Genomic DNA, 19,401 nt, shown 5'->3' with positions numbered 1-19,401 from the left:
TGGTGGCCCCGGCCTAGCAACGCGGGCAGTCCGAGCTCTGACGCTCCGCATCTTCGAACCGAATGCCCACCAGACCTCCGAACTTCAGACTCCTTCCAACGCGTCAGTCCTTTTGAAGATTTTCAGTCACCAGATAAGCTTTTATTGACCTTGGTCCCTTTATATATTTTCCAAGTGGATTCTGATGGAACAGAAAAAACTGGAATCGTCTACGTAATTAGTAGGCTTTTTATTTTGAATGTTTTCCGCACTCTTTACTTTTCTCTGCCCTATGTACTACTATTGAAGTAATATATGCACAGATGGGGTTCTAATGAAAAGTCACAGTTCCTTGCTTCACTCCTCCCTGAGACAACTGTGTCAATTTTTTTTTTTTTTTTTCGGTACATGGGCCTCTCACTGTTGTGGCCTCTCCCGTTGCGGAGCACAGGCTCCGGACACGCAGGCCCAGCAGCCGTGGCTCACAGGCCCAGCCACTCCGCGGCATGTGGGATCTTCCCGGACCGGGGCACGAACCCATGTCCCTTGCATTGGCAGGCGGACTCTCAACCACTGCGCCACCAGGGAAGCCCAATTATAAACACTTAATGTCTGATAGGGCAAGTCCCCTTCCTATACATTTTTATATATTTTTTAAGTTAGCCTCAATAATCGCTATCCATTTTATGGGGAAATGATACCTTTTTATTAATGACTTCCTGACAAAGGAAAAGAGCAATCTTCCTAGTTCCCTCCTCATTATCATCATCATACCATCTCTACTATCATCATGGTGTCATCCATACCAGCTGTACCATCTATGTACTAACCATTTTATGCACATTTTCTCATTTAATAAAGCATCAAAACTCAGGCAGACTTTGGGAGGAGCTGAAAATATGTAAGTATCTTTCCTCTCCCCAAGCTTACCTTCTCAGTCTTAGCAGGTGAGGAGGTTTTGGTTAATTGAATCTAACTCCCCTTTTCAGATCTGTGTTCATGGAAGTTTAGAAGAGGATCCTTTATGGTCAGAGATGTTAGAAATAGATGGTATCTCCAGTCTCCTCATTTTATTTATTTTTTTAATTTTTTTAATTTATTTTTTATTTTTTTTAAGATGATGTTGGGGGTAGGAGTTTATTAATTAACTTATTTATTTTTGCTGTGTTGGGTCTTCGTTTCTGTGCGAGGGCTTTCTCTAGTTGTGGCAAGCGGGGGCCACTCTTCATCACGGTGCGCGGGCCTCTCACTATCGCGGCCTCTCTTGTTGTGGAGCACAGGCTCCAGACGCGCAGGCTCAGCAGTTGTGGCTCACTGGCCTAGTTGCTCTGGGCATGTGGGATCTTCCCGGACCGGGGCACGAACCCGCGTCCCCTGCATCAGCAGGCAGACTCTCAACCACTGCGCCACCAGGGAAGCCCCCTCCTCATTTTATTTTTATTAAAAGGTTTTATTTATTTTTTGGCCATGCGGAGCAGCTTTGAGGAACCTTAGTACCCTTACCAGGGACCAGACCCAGACCCTTGTCAGTGAAAGCCTGAGTCTTAACCACTGGACCACCAGGGAATTCCTCTAGTCTCCTCATTTTATTTATTTTACTTTTATTTTTATTTTTTAAATATATTTATTTATTTTTGGCTGCTTTGGATCTTTGTTGCTGCACGTGGGCTTTCTCTACTTGTGGTGAGCGGGGGCTCCTCTTCGTTGTGGTGCGCAGGCTTCTCATTGTAGTGGCTTCTCGTTGCAGAGCACGGGCTCTAGGTGCATGGGCTCAGTAGTTGTGGCGTGCAGGCTCAGTAGTTGTGGCACATGGGCTTAGTTGCTCTGTGGCATGTGGGATCTTCCCGGACCAGAATTTGAACCCGTGTCCCCTGCATTGGCAGGCGGATTCTTAACCACTGCGCCACCAGGGAAGTCCCTAGTCTCCTCATTTTAAATGCAGACACGAAGGCTCAGGGAGGGGAAGTCAGGTACACCAACAGAGAGACGAAAACAAGTTTAGAAATAATCTAATCCAATTTCTTGGTTTCACAGAGGCAGAAGTTGTGTGGCCCACCCAAGGTCTTGTAGCAATAATAATACCTTTGGGTCCTCACCATGTATCAGGCACTGTACTAAGAAATCAACATAGTTTATCTCACTTATTACAGCAACCTGAAGAATAATTCATATTATTACCTCCATTTTGTAGAAAACTGAGGCTGAGAGTGGTAGAGTAACTTGTTCAAGGTGAGCCAGTCAGCTGGCACAAGGCAGAGTTGGGATTTAAAGTTGGGCGGATTAACACTTGTAACCACTTAGGCTCCAGTGCCCCCAGCAAGCCTCTGGCATTGCAGATACAGAGCTCAAGTGAGCAGACCCAAGATTAATGTCCAGTCACTCAAAACTTGCTTGTTTTAACTAAGAACTAAAGTGTTGAGATCACACAAACTTTTCATAAAAGTAAAGTAAAAGCAAACACACAGAATAGTTTATACTGTTTTGACAGTGCGGCAGGACTGTCCAAAAAAGGTCATTATTTGCAGTGATAGCTTTTTTCAACATACGGTTTTAGTGTTTGCTTTAAACATGCACACAAAAAAAGAGAGTCTGGTATAATGCTGAAGTGTTTTAAATTAAATTGAAATATTATGATATTGCATAACTGTTTTAACATGCATCTCTTAAAAAATGACTTTTCTTATATAACTGCAATATTATTTCCTACAATACCATCATCACACCTAAACTTTAACAATAATTGCCTAATACTACCTAATAGTTCATTATCGAATTTCCACTCTTGTCCCAAAAGTCGTTTAAATTTTTTTGTTAAAATCTGGATCTAATCAAGCACCAAGATTGCTTTTTCTCATTTTATCTCTTTAATCTCTTTTATTTACAATGATCCAATTTTTCCTACCCTCTCTTTATCTTTCTCTTTCTCCCTTCTGCCCTTCCTTCCGCCCTCCTTCCTTCCTCTCTCTCTTTCTTTTTTTTTTAAAGGTGTATTTTTGTTTTTATTTTATTTTATTTTATTTTTTAACACCTTTATTGGAGTATAATTGCTTTACAGTGGTGTGTTAGTTTCTGCTGTATAACAAAGTGAATCAGCTGTACGTATACATATATCCCCATATCCCCTCCCTCTTGCGTCTCCCTCCCACCCCCCATCCCACCCCTCTAGGTGGTCACAAAGCACCGAGCTGATCTCCCTGTGCTGTGCAGCTGCTTCCCACTAGCTATCTATTTTACATTTGGTAGTGTATATATAAGTCCATGCCACTCTTTTTTTTTTTTTTTTGCTGTATGCGGGCCTCTCACTGTTGTGGCCTCTCCCGTTGCAGAGCACAGGCTCCGGACGCGCAGGCTCAGCGGCCATGGCTCACGGGCCCAGCCGCTCCGCGGCATGTGGGATCTTCCCAGACCGGGGCACGAACCCGTGTCCCCTGCATCGGCAGGCAGACTCTCAACCACTGCGCCACCAGGGAAGCCCCATGCCACTCTTTCACTTCGTCCCAGCTTACCCTTCCCCCTCCCTGTGTCATCAAGTCCATTCTCTACATCTGTGTCTTTATTCCTCTCCTGCCCCTAGGTTCTTTATAACCTTTTTTTTTTTTAGATTCCATATATATGTGTTAGCATACAGTATTTGCTTTTCAAAAATATGGAACGCTTCATGAATTTGCGTGTCATCCTTGCACAGGGGCCATGCTAATCTTCTCTGTATTGTTCCAATTTTAGTATATGTGCTGCCGAAGCAAGCACTCTCTCTCTTTCTTTCTCCCTCCCTCTCTCTTTCTTTTTTCTTTTTTTAAAATTATATTTGACATTTTTATTTTAGGCTGCAAAAACAAAAACGAGCAAACAAACAACAAAAAACTTGAAATAGGCTTGTCAAATGATGTAAATTCATCTTTTCCAGGGAGCAGAAGGTAGACCATCGTGCTTCACTGCTGCTTGCACTCTGCTGGGTTTTGATCCTTCTTTGGGTCATAGTCTGGATCATTTTCCTCATCTCCTTCTCTTCCCCTTCCTCATCCGCTTCTTCACCTTCTTCATCATAATCATCGTCATCATCTTCAATAGCTTCTCCAGTAAAGTATACTGATCTTGATTATGCGCTCTGATCTTGGGGTTATGCGCTCACGTAAAAAGTGACCAATTTCAAAGTCCTCAACAAGGATAGCTTCAGCAGCAGCATCCAGATCTCCACTCTCAGGAGCTTCAGGAGGGGCAAAAAAATTAAAGAAAGAGTAATTAGAAACTGTTTTGGTCACAGTACGAACTGTCCCACATCCCTTGTGTTTCTGCTTCTTCTTAATGGTTTTCAAAGTGACATTCTTCCCTTTTTTCCAATCTATCTGGCACCCTGTACAACCCATAATTTCTGGTCCATCAAAAGAAAAAGGATCAGAATCATCTGGTTCTGACCTCATCCTATATGTCTTTGTCAATACTTCATTTGTGAAATATTCATTGGGTTCAAAGTGAAATTCTAAGACGAAACTCATAGGCTGACCAGCATCTGAGAACTTCACTTTAATATCTTTCAAGTGCTTCAGAATAGGTTCATCATGTTCCTGAACCATATCACTGAGCAAGTCAATATTCTTAAAAACGGTCAACCAAAAGTCAGGAATTCCTTTGGGGTCTTCTTTATCTTCATCCTTTTTCTCATCTTCAATCTTGGCCTTTTCTTTTAGTTCCTATGAAATTTCATCTTCCTCATCTGGTTTCCATTCACATTCTTCTTCTGTAGGTTCATAAATGGCATTGATGATCTCAAATCGCTTATCAAATAGAGGTTGATAGAGAACAGCATACTTTCTTTCAACATCGTGAACTTCCTCATAGAACTTGACTTCTATCTGTGCACATTTAACTTGAAGTTCTTTGAGAGCATTCACGCGTCTTCTAACTACCCTAGGAAAGCTTTCAATGTATTCCGTTGGTGTTTCTACCGGACCATCAAGTCTTTCTTGAAGAGCTGCAAGAATCTGAGGATTTTGCATCATCTGAACAGTCAGCTGACGCGCTTTGATTTTTATTTCCTCACCAGTTTCTTCTTCTTCTACTTCTTCAACATCATCCAAATCTTGATCAAGTTCAGACTCTTCTTTGTTGCCATGTTGTATGAGCGCCAAATATTGGTGGCTAGCACGGGGAGCCAGGCGGCCGGAGCTGCGCAGGCAGTGACTCAGGACAGTGACGGGAGGAGCAGAAGGCGGTGTGGCGAGCAGATGGTGTTAAAAAAGCTCTTTCTTTTTTTAAAAAAATAAATTTATTTATTTTTGGCTGCGTTGGGTCTTCGTTGCTGCGTGTGGGCTTTGTCTAGTTGCAGAGAGCAGGGACTACTCTTCGTTGCGGTGCGCGGGCTTCTCATTGCGGTGGCTTCTCTTGTTGCGGACCATGGGCTCTAGGCAGGAGGGCTTCAGTAGTTGTGGCACGTGGGCTTCAGTAGTTGTGGCTCGCGGGCTCTAGAGTGCAGGCTCAGTAGTTGTGGCGCACGGGCTTAGTTGCTCCACGACATGTGGGATCTTCCCGGACCCAGGGCTTGAACCCATGTCTCCTGCATTGGCAGGCGGATTCTTAACCACTGCGCCACCAGGGAAGCCCCAGCGCCCCCCAATGTAAAAATTTTAAGACACTATCAACATAGTGAAAATACAAATCACAGAAAAGGAGAAAATATTTGCAAGAGTCTAGTATCTAGATTATATAAAACGCTCTTACAACTCAAGAAAAAAACCCCAAATGGTTCAGTTTGAACATGAGCGAAGGACTTGAATATACATTTCTCCAAAGAAAATATACCCATGGCCAATGAGCTCATGAAAAGATGCTCAACATCATGGGTCATTAGGGAAATGCAAACGGAAACCACAAATGATACCACTTTACACATACTCGGATGGTTATAATAATAATTTTTCAAAACCATAACTATACTCCAATATAAAATAAAAGTTAAAAAAGATTAAAAAAATAAAAACCAGACAATAGCAAGTGTTGACAGGGATGCAGAGAAATTGGACATTGGGACTCTCATACATTTCTGGTGGAAATGTAAAATGGTGCAGCTGATGTGGAAAAGAGTTTGGCAGTTCCTCAAAAAGTTAAACAGAGAATTTCCATATGAGTCAGCAATTCCACTTCTAGGTGTATACCCAAGAGAATTGAAAACGTGTGTTCGCACAAAAATTTGTACACAAATAGTTATAGAAGCATTGTTCATAACTGCCAAAAGGTGAAAAAAAACAAATGTGTGTCAGCTGATGAGTGGATAAAGAAAATGTGGTATATCCCTACAATATAATATTATTTAGCCATAAAAAAATGAAGTAATGTTATACGCTACAATGTGGATGAACCTTGAAAATATTACACGAATTCAAAGAAGGCAGACATAAAAGTCCACATATTGTATGATTCTATTAATGTGAAATGTCAGTGTAGGCAAATTCATAGAGACAGAAGATAGATTAGTGATTATCAGAGAATGAGGAGAAGGGGGAATTGGAGACTAACTGCTAATGGGTACAAGGTTTTTTTGGGGGGTGATGGAAATGTTCTAAATTAGATAGTGGTTATGGTTGTTACAGAACAGAGTGAATATACCAAAACACACTGAATTGTATAAACTAGTGAATTTTATGTTATATGAAGTATATCTCAAATTTTAAAATGCCATAAGTAAAAAAAAAAAGAAAAGAAAGATCAACAAAGAGAGAGAAAGCTAAACAGTCTATCTGGAATGTGAAACCATTATGTTGACCCTTAATCACTTTAAGTGGTTCCAAAATGCTGCCAGACAAAATTGCCCCAATGAAGCAACAATGAACCTGTGATGATGGTTTTTTTTTCCTTTTCAATTTATTGTGGCAGTAAAAATGAATCAGGTGTCATAAACAAGTAATAGAAGGACCCTATATAAAAATTATTAGGACTTCCCTGGTGGCGCAGTGGTTAAGAATCCACCTGTCAATGCAGGGTACAAGGGTTCGAGCCCTGGTCTGGGAAAATCATACATGCCACGGAGCAACTAAGCCCACATGCCGCAACTACTGAGCCTGCACTCTAGAGCCCGCAAGTCACAAGTACTGAGCCCACGGGCCACAACTACTGAGCCCGTGGGCCACAACTACAGAAGCCTGCCCACCTAGAGCCCGTGCTCCACAACAAGAGAAGACACCACAATGAAAAGCAAACACACCACAATGAAGAGTAGCCCCCGCTTGCCGCAACTAGAGAAAGCCTGCAAGCAGCAAAGAAGACCCAATGCAGCCAAAAATAAAAATAAATTAATTAATTTAAAAAATTATTATGCTGTGTGATCTATCAAATGATATATAATCGATTTTACACACTGTTAATACAGACATAAATTATGAGTTTTAAACTTGCTGTATATAACAATATAATTTATAATTGTTTGACTATGATAGTGGTGTGATTATGTCTAAGAATATAATACATTAAAAAAAAATCTATTCATGGGACTTCCCTGGTGATCCACTGGTTAAGAATCCACCTTGCAGGGTGGATTGCGGGAGATGCAGTTTCGATCCCTGGTTGGAGAACTAAGATCCCACATGCTTCAGGGCAACTAAGCCTGCACACTCTAGAGCCCGCCTGCCACACCTAGAGAACCCGCATGCCGCAACTACTGATCCCTTGCCCTCTGGAGCCCATGCACCACAACTATAGAGCCCACATGCTCTAGAGCCCGTGTACCACAACTAGAAAGAAGCCTGCTCACCACAACAAAGATCCCAAGTGCTGCAACTAAGACCTGACGCAGCCAAATAAATAAATAAATAAATAAATAAATAAGAGGTTTGTTAAAAAAAAAAATCTATTCAGTATCCATATTGGCTTGTATATACAGAGAGTATCTCTGAAAGGATATAAAAAACCCTGGGGACTTCCCTGGTGGCACAGTGGATAGGACTCTGTGCTCCCATTGCAGGGGGCCCGGGTTCGATCCCTGGTCAGGGAACTAGATTCCATATGCATGCCGCAACTAAGAGTTCGCATGCCGCAACTGAGGAGCCCACCTGCTGCAACTAGGACCCAGTGCAACCAAAAAAAAAAAACAAAAAACAAAAAACCCTGATATCATTCTTTCTCTGGGGGAGGGGAACTGAAAGACCTAGGTGAAAGGAGTCTTTTTACTATAAACCATTCAGGACCTTCTTAATTTTGAACCATGTGAATGTATTGATTACTCAAAAAATATTTTAAACCACCAACATTATTTTTACAGGATAATCAGATTAAACTTAATTTCAATTTATAGCATCTTTTCCAGTTTTCAGAACTTTTTGTGATGACATTCTTGGTTGGATATTTCAACCTCAGTGCACCATGGAATTTTATCACTGGCAGTTGGACCTGCATTGTTGTAGAGCTTAAGTCTTAAGAGCTGCAGGAATACCACGGTCTGTTAACTCATCCAACCTTCATTAGGCAATGGTGATATCAAAGAGAGCAACTTCGAGAGCAGAGACACACCTTTGCAGAAAACAGAAAATTCACTTCATCTTTAAACACCTTGATAGGACCACCCTTGATCTGTCAGCTGCCAGTGGTATGATTTGACTGGTGCACAGAAGAACTTTCAGCTTAAATTTATCCCCACCTTTTCTCCTTTGCCTTCTGGGGCTCATGGTTAATCATCTGCAAAACTCCCCTATGTTTTATTATTTTTCCTTTATTTATTTATTTTTTGGTTGCATTGGGTCTTAGTTGCAGCACGTGGGATCTTCGTTGAGGCATGCGGGATCTTTTGTTGTGGCGTGCAGTCTCTTCCTTGTGGCACGTGGGTTTCTCTCTAGTCGTGGCTTGCGGGTTTTTCTCTCTCTAGTTGTGGTGTGCAGGCTCTAAAGCGTGTGGGCTCTGTAGTTTGCGGCACACAGGCTCTCTTGCTGAGGCGTGCGGGCTCAGTAGTTGCGGCACACAGGCTTAGTTGCCCCTCGGCATGTGGGATCTTAGTTCCCCGATCAGGGATCGAACCCGCATCCCCTGCAATGGAAGGTAGATTCCTTACCACTGGACCACCAGGGAGGTCCCGCCCTTATGTTTTAAATCTCTTCTTTGAATATTTCCTGCACCTTCTTGCTCTAGTTCAGTGGTTCTCAGTGGGGGTAATTTTGCCCCACTCCCTGGCGACATTTTGCAATGTCTGGAGATATTTTTGGTTGTCACACTAGAGGTGATGCTACTAGCAACTAGTGGTTAGAAGCCAGGGATGCTGCTAAAGATCCTACAGTGCACAGGACAGCCCCCAACAACAAAGAATCTTCAGGCCTCAAACATCAGCAGGGCTCGGGTTGAGATGCCCTGACTGTCTTGGAGGAACTGCTTCACCTGCAGCCTTCTCAACTAGTGTCTGTGTTTTCTTGTAACAGGACTGGGAAGCATTTTATCTTCTCACTGCTTTCAAACACCGCCCCCCCACCCTGCCCCTTCCCCTAAATCCTTAAGAAAACGTTTAGTTGTGAATTTCTTATCAGGCTTGACACTCACTTCCTCTCTTTACTGCAGTCATTTACTGATTTGAGCTCCTCTTTCACTGTCATTCTCTTCAACACTGCAACTGTCTTAAATCTTGGTGATTTCTCTATCCATCCAACATCCTAGACTCTCAGTTCCTTGTATTCCTCTCCTTCAAGAATCTTACTCTCCACCCTACCTCAGTCACTTGCTCACTTATCATTGTTTCTCATTGACTTTAGTTGCAATGTCTCCATCATTTCAATTCACGCGGTCCATTTTCTGACCGCTACCTCCTGTCAGTTTAGCCCATTCCTTCTAGCAGTCTGATTTCCACAAACTTTTGATCTGATGAGGACAATCAATCTACTGATCCTCACAACTTTTACTTGTCCCTGGTAAAATCCATTTGTCCATCTACCCAGAGCCTACACCATGCAGCTGAATGTGGCTGAACCAAAGCATTCAATTATGCTAACTGTTCTCTCTTCAAGTTTATGACCACTAACCTCAAGTGGGCCCTTAATGCTGCCCAACAATATATTTCCCTAATCTCTTTACTCTTTTTCTAGACAACTATTTTATTTCTTTCCTCGCTTTTTTTTAACGGCTTTATTGAGGTATAATTGACAAATAAAATTGTAATATATTAAAAGCCTACAACATGATTTGGTATCCGTATACATTGTGAAAGGATTCCCACCGTCGAGTTAATTAACACATCCGTCACCTCATATATTTACTTTTTTTTCCCTTGGTGAGAACACTTAAGTTCTACTCTCTTAGCAAATTTCAACTATAAAATACAATAGTATTATCAACTATAGTCACCATCTTACTCATTAGATCTTTATTTATTTATTTATTTTTAAAAGAAGATGTTGGGGGTAGGAGTTTATTAATTAATTTATTTATTTTTGCTGTGTTGGGTCTTCGTTTCTGTGCGAGGGCTTTCTCTAGTTGTGGCAAGCGGGGGCCGCTCTTCATCACGGTGTGCGGACCTCTCACTATCGCGGCCTCTCTTGTTGCGGAGCACAGGCTCCAGACGCGCAGGCTCAGTAGTTGTGGCTCACGGGCCTAGCTGCTCCACGGCATGTGGGATCTTCCCAGACCGGGGCATGAACCTGTGTCCCCTGCATTGGCAGGTGAACTCTCAACCACTGCACCACCAGGGAAGCCCTGCCCATTTTTAAATTGGGTTATTTGTTTTGGTTTTTTTTCTTCTGAATTCCTTGTGTATTGTGGATATTAATCTCTTATCAGATATATGGTTTGAAAATATTTTTTCCCATTCCATAGGTGTCTTTTCTTTCTGTTGATGGTTTCTTTTGCTGTGCAGGAGCTTTGTTATGATTTTGCTAAATCAACTTTTGTTAAGTAGAGCCCCAGGGTGACATATAGTTCAATAAAAGACCACAAAAGAGGGGCTTCCCTGGTGGCGCAGTGGTTGGGAGTCCGCCTGCCGATGCAGGGGACGCGGGTTCGTGCCCCGGTCTGGGAGGATCCCACATGCCGTGGAGCGGCTGGGCCCGTGGGCCATGGCCACTGAGCCTGCGCGTCCGGAGCCTGTGCTCCGCAAGGGGGAGAGGCCACAACAGTGAGAGGCCCGCGTAACGCAAAAAAAAAAAAAAAAAAAAAAAAAGACCACAAAAGAAACAGAGAAGTTTATTACTCTCAGGTCCTGGAGAAAGGACGCCTCACAAGGTTATATGGGGAGATCAAGGCAGGGTGTAGGCAGAGAGAATGACAGGACCTGGGGAACATACCTTTATTAGGGTCCAAAGGTGATATGCTTTGGGGGTCATGGGTTAAGGCTGGATTGGTCTATTAAAACAAAAATGAGTGGAATTTTGATAAACTTTATCAGGGGTCTTATCTAAGGTAGAAGGCCCTGGGACTCAGGGGAAACTGTTTATCACAGGGCTGTTGGAGGAGTCATATCTGGAACTTTTGTTTGTACTCCATGGGTTGTTATCTAGGACATGCACCTGAACGAGGGGCTTGTGTCATTTTAAAGCACCTGCAGGTCATTTGGCCAAACAAAATGGATGCCAAGGCAGCAATACCATGTAGCAGCTAAACTCTCAACAATCCGTCCTGTGATGCCTCAGCATTAGGAATACAATCCCCTGTGTAGCTGATATGTTAAAGGACATAGGGATTGTTTTCAGAAGCCATCAAAAAGCACATTTAACTAGGGCAATAATGATGAAGCCTATGGTCAATAGACTTGCTACTGTTTGAAATCCAGTTTAGCCATTGTGCCCAGGTAGATGGAGAGAGCCATGAGTACAAATCAGGGACCTTGAGGAGTGTGGGAATTTGTTGAAATATTTTAATTATTTGATGCATGATCTGTAAACCTTGACATAGCTTGTGGAGGTCGGGCTGTACTTGTCCTGAGTTGTTAATGTACCTGCAATAAGAGGTGCCTTGTGAAGAACAGACTGTACCCTGTTCTGCCAAGAGGAAATCTAACACCAGTCAATTATCCGTCATCTTTTGTGCTTGTGAGTCATATTGTTGCTGCATCAGACTCAGAGTATGGTGTAGCATCTGCCTGTAGTTGGTTAGGGTGGCTGATAATTGCTGGGTGTTTTTTGTTTGTTTGTTTGTTTTGTTTTTTTGCAGTTCGCGGGCCTCTCACTGTTGTGGCCTCTCCTGTTGGGGAGCACAGGCTCTGGACGCGCAGGCTCAGCGGCCATGGCTCATGGGCCCAGCCGCTTCGCGGCATGTGGGATCTTCCCGGACCGGGGCACGAACCCGTGTCCCCTGCATCGGCAGGCAGACTCTCAACCACTGCGCCACCAGGGAAGCCCTGCTGGGTGGTTTTTAATATTTGATCTTGTTGGGCTAGGGTAGAAGCACCTGTTCCTATGCCTGGTGATAGCCAGTCCCAACAGGATAGGGATAAGAATGGCTCTCTTGGTATGTGAGCCAGACACATCTCTAGCAGAGAAATGCCAAGAGGTTAAAAGGTGGCTAGAATATCAAAGGTGACAGTGTTGCAGTAATACAGGTCGTCTCTGCAGATTGCTTGCAGATGGGACAGAGTCATGTGGACTTGATACTGGCCTCCTGAGTTAGGTCCACAATAAAACTTCAGTGAGATGTTATTTATCATTAAGGGACAGTGAGTACACAGGGTGAAGTCCAGCCTTGTATATTCTAGTAGAGCTGGTAGAAAGTATCGCCGTGGAGGGTTAATTATTTTGATGCTTACCCACAGGGTACCCTGTTTGGGGTCTAGATTAGAGGTTTGGTTTAGCCTAAATGAGGTTTGCTGTGTTTTGAAGGGAATTAGCCCAAGGGCTGATCGCTAGGAAGAACTGCACTAAATGGGCTGTAGGTGTGACCCTGTATGGTGACACGTCCAGCTTCATTTTACTTGCAGGGCCTGGGCTGCTATGTTGGAGATTTGTATGAATATAGTCATGTCAGACCTGGCCCACTTGGTTGTGGTGCAGGGCAGTGTTGTCACATGCCATGGTAAGGAGCTTATGGATAATATGTGGACAGGAGTGGAGGTTGCAATTTCGAGTGTGGAGGAGGTGCTGGTAGTCATGGTGGGAATAACGAGAAATTAGGTCTGTCATGGATGCATTGTGTGGAAAGCAAAAGCTGTAATCTAGTACGCTGAGCAATGAACACAGCCGCAAGAGGTCCCTAACCGTGGGATCTAAGTAGGTCAAACTAGGGGTGTTGCGTCCAAGTCCCTCACTGTGGCTAGTGTGGTTTAGAATATACATGGTTTGGCTTACCACAAGGGTGAAATGATGTCTAGTGCTGCCGGGGAATTACAGTCTTGCAAGCATTCTGATACAGACGCAAGGTTCACAAGGCCAGAAATTAGCTATTTCTGAGAAATAGTATTCTATGGGGTCCTCAGTGTTGATCAACTGAAAACATTTTTGCAACTCAGCCTGGAAGTTAACAGTCACCATAGTAATTTCCCTCCTGGTGTGGAGGTGATCTGGGAGGGGAAAGTCCTAGTGTCCAGCGGGGTTGGAGTACATCACCTTCCTCGACTTTCTCTTGGGTTGTGGAGTCACAGTCTGAGATGCCGTCATCTCCAACGGTGAGCTCTTGGACTGGGGCCACGTTGTCTGAGGGGTTGGTGTGCTTGGGATTGGCGAAGGCCAGCTCAAGGAAAGATCGCCTTGCCAGGTAGAGATCCAGGAAGGGTAAGAATGGCTGGCTGGGGATAAATTCTGAGCAAATATGCTAGAGACCTGCCTCAGGATGAAACTGCAAGAGTGGACTCTACTGCTGGTTGAGAGGATCTCAATGAGCTCCATCAGGGGTGCACCTTGCAAAGCAGCATGTGATCTCCATGACTGAGCTTTGTGGGAACTCCATCCACAATTTATATATAGTCTGGGCACATTGATAGGCTAACTGTAGGGACATTTTGTGGACAGCAGCTTTACAATCCAGAGATCACCCCATTAAAACTATAGTAAGCTCCTTAGGGTACCAATCTGCCAGCCCAATGAGTTTGATTTGGCTACATTGGGAGGGCCATTTTGCTTGGGATATAATTTTCAGCATGGTATAATGAGGGAGTGACTCATTGAAGCGTTGCTTCTGTTGGTACTGTTTAATGTAGAGGAAGGTGAGCTCTGGGTCAGAATCAACACCTGCTGGCTCACTCACTGTAGCCCTTTTAACAGGGCCTGTCAGCATCTGGTGCTCAGCTCTCCTGTGATGCAGCTGTGCACCTGGCTGATTTGGCTTCTGCACATCTCCCAAGACAGAGTTAGGACCGAGGGGTCTACTAGCAACCTATTATCCAGGCTGCAGGCAATAAGAGTAATAGTCACAACAAAGGAGAGTATTTGCCTTTGACTAGCTTGCAGGGCCTCCTTCCGGTGAGCATTCTGGATACTAACCAAAGGCTGAATGTACTTGCTTTGGAACAAGAGTTGTTTACCTCTTCCTTTAAGGTGGGGTAGGGACCTGTCCTGAATGTACTGATAGCGCAGTAGGTGCCAGTGTCTCTGCTTGGATTTCATTTCCAAAAATGACTGGGGGCTTCCCTGGTGGTGCAGTGGTTGAGAGTCTGCCTGCCGATGCAGGGGACACGGGTTCATGCCCCGGTCCGGGAAGATCCCACATGCTGCGGAGCGGCTGGGCCCGTGAGCCATGGCCACTGAGCCTGCACGTCCGGGGCCTGTGCTCCGCGACGGGAGAGGCCACAGCAGTGAGAGGCCCGCATACCGCAAAAAAAAAAAAGACTGGTATCCACTAGGTGGAGGCCCTCTTTTCCTTTCTCTGAGATCCACACGTTCTGCTAGTGGGTCCTGGAGCTGTCATTTCAACCTTCTGCAAAATTTTTGATGAATTTGGTTTAATTAATCAGCCTTTATAACCCAAATAATGAGGCCAAGCCTACGGCCTCAGCTTCCAGGTTGGTACTGGACCATTGTCTCGGCCAGTAAAATCTGTATAATCATGCTCTCCATGCAATTGGGTAGGGGGTTTGTCCTCTTGGGTCATATTGCACAATTTGCCCTCAGTTGGGTCACCAGCAAGTGAAAGATGGTGAGAGGATCGAAGCATTAAAATGGTAAGGGGAGGGGCTTCCCTGGTGGCGCAGTGGTTGAGTCCATCTGCCGATGCAGGGGACACGGGTTCGTGCCCCGGTCCGGGAAGATCCCACATGCCGCGGAGCGGCTGGGCCCGTGAGCCATGGCCGCTGAGCCTGCGCGTCCGGAGCCTGTGCTCCGCAACGGGAGAGGCCACAGCAGTGAGAAGCCCGCGTACCGCAAAAAAAAAAAAAAAAAAAGGTAAGGGGAGCATTCATCTGCTGAATGCATGTGAACGACATCCTCTCTGATGTCAAAGGACGGGGGGTTCCCTGTGAGTACTAGCAGGGGAGTCTTTGGAGAAGACTGGTAGTTGATGTTCGGGGATTGGAGACCTGGGGGCTAGGAATAAAGCGGTATTAGAGCTGGGGTACAATTTCTGGCCAATTGGGGGACCACTTATTGTTAAAGAGCTTGAGGAGCATGTCTTTGAGTAGGTCATGTGCTCCGTCAGTGTAGCCTCTTGGGACCGGTAAGCAAGTGGAGATCCCCCAAAGTTTCGTTCTAGAGCCCAGGGCTGGACAGCTTGGGAGGTGAAACGGGTACCTTGATCTGAATTTATGATGTCTGGTGGGCCAAGGGGGACGAGCAGATACCTGGTTAAGAAGATGACGTGATAGGAAGCCGCCAGCAGGAGTCCCAGGAAGGTGTGGATGATGATGGTCCTGTGCTTATGATTCCAGCAGAGGGCAGCAGCAGCGTGATAAAATCAATCTGCCTTTGTGAGAAGGGTCTGTTGCCCAGGGGTTCATATCCCCACGTGAGAGCCTTTCAGAGTTTTGACTGGGAGCAAAGGAGGCAATTATTAATCACCGCTTCAACTAGAGTTGGAGGTGAGGGGGATGATGAACAGCACGCGTTTGAACGGTGTGGCTCTACTTAGGCATGGATTGTTTTCAGTCAGTACAGTACTCCGCCATCCACAGCTTGCAACTGACCACAGGGAACGTCTTTTTCCTCCAGTGCCGACTGACTGGCTCTCCCTGGTGGGTAAATCTATCCGGGAGGGGTCCACGTCTGCTGGTGTTCATTTTCTGCTACTTTGCAGAAACAAACTTGTGGTTTAAGTCCAATGTTTACTTATTGGTCTTCTGTCTGAATGATCTATCCATTGTTGAAGGTGGAGTGCTGAAGTCTCCTAATATTATTGTGTTGATGTCTATTTCTCCCTTCAGGTCTGTTAATGTTTGCTTTATATATTGAGGTGCTCTGATGTTGGGTGCATAAATATTTTCAATTTTTGTATCTCTTTGAAGGATTGACCCCTTTATTATACAGTGATCTTCTTCAGCTCTTTTTATAGTTTTTGGCTTAAAGTCTGCTTTGTCTGATATAAGTACAGCCACCCCTGTTTGCTTTTGGTTTCTATTTGCATGGAATACCTATTTCCATCCTCTCACTTTCATTCTGTGTGTGTCCAATCAGCCTGGCCCGAGCTCCTGGCTGCTTCTCAAACCTCTGTGGTTGTCCAGTCTGCCATTTTTGTTCTTAGTGGCTCCCAATAGTTGAGGGTGTGTCAAGACCTGACAGAGTCCCAAAGAGAAGGATCACAGTTAGCGCCTAGATGCAGGCTAATTAGAAGCTGGACCACTCAGGCCGCAGCTGTGAAAGGATGGAGTGAAACCCCTTCCAGGAAGAAACTGGGAGATGAGCATTTTTGCCTGTTCCCTCTGCACTGAGCCCGGGTATATAGCTGCAGGGGGAGTGGTGAGGAGTCTCCTGCACGTTTAAAAACTGCTTCTGGGGCATCCCTGGTGGCACAGTGGTTGAGAGTCCGCCTGCCAATGCAGGGGACGTGGGTTCGTGCCCAGGTCCAGGAGGATCCCACGTGCCGCGGAGCGGCTGGGCCTGTGAGCCATGGCCGCTGACCCTGCACGTCCGGAGCCTGTGCTCCGCAACGGGAGAGGCCACAACAGTGAGATGCCCGCGTACCGCAAAAAAAAAAAACAAAAAAAACCCTGCTTCTGTGTCTGCTGTAGTCCTGTGGCTCTTGTGAATGCAATCCCCATTGACTATCAGAGCTAGGTGATTTGGGGCCTATCCCTCCTGTAGAAGCCTTAAAAGTTGGGACACTAGATGTGTGATCCAAACCCTTTGCTCCTCAGGGAGAACAGACCTTAATGAAATGGAACTGGAGATTCCCTCCCAATTGTGTGGTGCTGTAGCAGGGTCAGGGTTTATAGTGAGAGTGTGTCTTAGGCTTTCCTACCCATTTTGATGTGGGTATTTTCTCATTTGTCTGATGTGCAGGAGTCACTCAGCTCATTTCTGGATTTCTCTCAGAGGGAGTTGCTCCGTGTGTAACTGTATATCTGATGCATCCATGGGAGGAGGCAAGTTCAGGAACCTCTTATGTCACCATCTTGATCTCTCCTTCCTCTTTCCTTTTTCATTTCAAAACTTTTCCCTCTTAAACTCACTTGCTTCCTATATCCTAGGAAAATGAGAATTTTTCATAAGCTCCCACTACCCCATCTACTCACCCATCATACCAGCCATGATTCTTCCCTTCTGTTACTAGGAATGAATCATCCATTCTCCTAGACAGGGCCAACTCATCCAGCAGCAGTGTGCTGGAGCTGCGCCTATAGGCTCACAAGGGCTGATTGTTAATATTTCAGGAATATTGTGAGCTGGTTATATTATGGAAATCAGTAAATGCTAAAAATTGGTGCTCTTCCTCTTTCCAGGTGTGGAAGCAAGTACTCCTTGCCTATTTACGCAATATACCTTAAGCAATATATATTATGTTGTTTTGCACATTTAAAAGTTTTGTAAGGGACTTCTCTGGTGGCCCAGTGGTTAAGAATCCGCCTGCCAGTGCAGGGGACACAGGTTCAATCCCTGCTCTGGGAAGATCCCACATGCCGTGGAGCAACTAAGCTCGTGCGCCACAACTACGGAGCCAGCACTCTAGAGCCTGTGAGCCACAACTACTGAGCCCGCGAACCACAACTGCCGAGCCCACGTGCTGCAACTACTGAAGCCCGCGCGCCTAGAGCCCGTGCTCCCCAACAACAGAAGCCACCACAATGAGAAGCCCACGCACCGCAACAAAGAGTAGCCCCTGCTCGCCGCAACTAGAGAAAGCCCGCGTGCAGCAACGAAGACCCAATGCAGCCAAAATATAAACAAATAAATAAATAAAATTTGTAAAAATTTGTAAAAAAAGAGTTTTGTAAAACTGGTTTAATATAGTATGTTTTCTGATAAAATGTTTCCCCTACAATATTATGTTTTTGAGATGTATTCAGGTTGATATGTGTAACTCTAGTTCATTAATTTTTATTGTCCTGCCCCATTCCACAAGAATATAAACTCCACAAAGGCACAGATTTTCGTTGGTTTTATTCTCTGCTATATTCCTAGAGCTTCGAACAGTGCCTGGTACAAAGCAGGCTCAATACATATTTATTTGATGGAATGAATGAGGTGTGCCTGAAGTTCTACCTCTGCTGTTCTCTGAGTTAACATGTTGCTCAGCTATTTGGGGGCTTAGTAGATCTTAATATACTGACCCACTTGCATTTTCAAATCTTTTTAAGGTATTCATTTTGCATATCCTCTACCACCAGAAGAGGGCAAGCTTGGAGAGAAGAATAGGTAAGAGATGGCAGTCAGTCATAAATGTTGGACCCTACCTGATTTGGAGACTCAAAGCCACCAGGTGGCAGTATGAGCGTGTTGGAAAACCAAGGTCAGGGATCCGGGATACTGGGGTCTCTGCATGCAGGTGGGTGCCCCAAACACACACATTTCCCTATTTTTTTCTTTTGGTCAACTCATCTTTTATTAACATTAGTCTTCTGCAGCTTTATATAAGTTGTTGCTTTATATTTTCCCTTATATTCGACAATACTAATTTATTGGAGCAGAACAAAGCAGATTAAAAATTTTTTTCATTGAGATAAAATTCACATAACATAAAAATCAACATTTAAACTATTTTTTTTTTTTTCTTTTGCGGTACGTGGGCCTCTCACTGTTGTGGCCTCTCCCGTTGCGGAGCACAGGCTCCGGACGCGCAGGCTCAGCTGCCATGGCTCACGGGCCCAGCCGCTCTGCGGCATGTGGGATCTTCCCGGTCCGGGGCACGAACCCGTGTCCCCTGCATCGGCAGGCGGACTCTCAACCACTGCGCCACCAGGGAAGCCCTAAACTATTTTAATATGCACAATTCAGTGGGTTTTAGTATATTTACAAAGTTATGCAACCATCATTACTATCTAATTCCAGAATATTTTTATCACCCCAAAAAGAAGCCACCCCATACCCATTCAGTAGTCATGTCCCATTTTCCCTTCCCTTCATTCTCTAACAACCATTAATCTACTTTCTGTCTCTATGGATTTGCCTA

At 44.7% G+C, this 19,401-nt stretch overlaps 1 pseudogene across 1 annotated transcript; it reads right to left on the bottom strand.

Moving 5' to 3' along the window:
* Nucleotides 1–3,784: 3,784 nt before the first annotated feature.
* Nucleotides 3,785–4,973, bottom strand: LOC307058475 (nucleosome assembly protein 1-like 1; annotated as a pseudogene). The gene has a single exon. The product of its transcript is annotated as a nucleosome assembly protein 1-like 1 (transcript).
* Nucleotides 4,974–19,401: the final 14,428 nt, after the last annotated feature.

This window comes from Hyperoodon ampullatus, assembly GCF_949752795.1.
Source record: "Hyperoodon ampullatus genome assembly, chromosome: 9".
Lineage (NCBI taxonomy): Eukaryota > Metazoa > Chordata > Mammalia > Artiodactyla > Ziphiidae > Hyperoodon > Hyperoodon ampullatus.
Note: the sequence above shows the minus strand (reverse complement) of the source record. Positions and strands in the feature narration are given on the sequence as shown.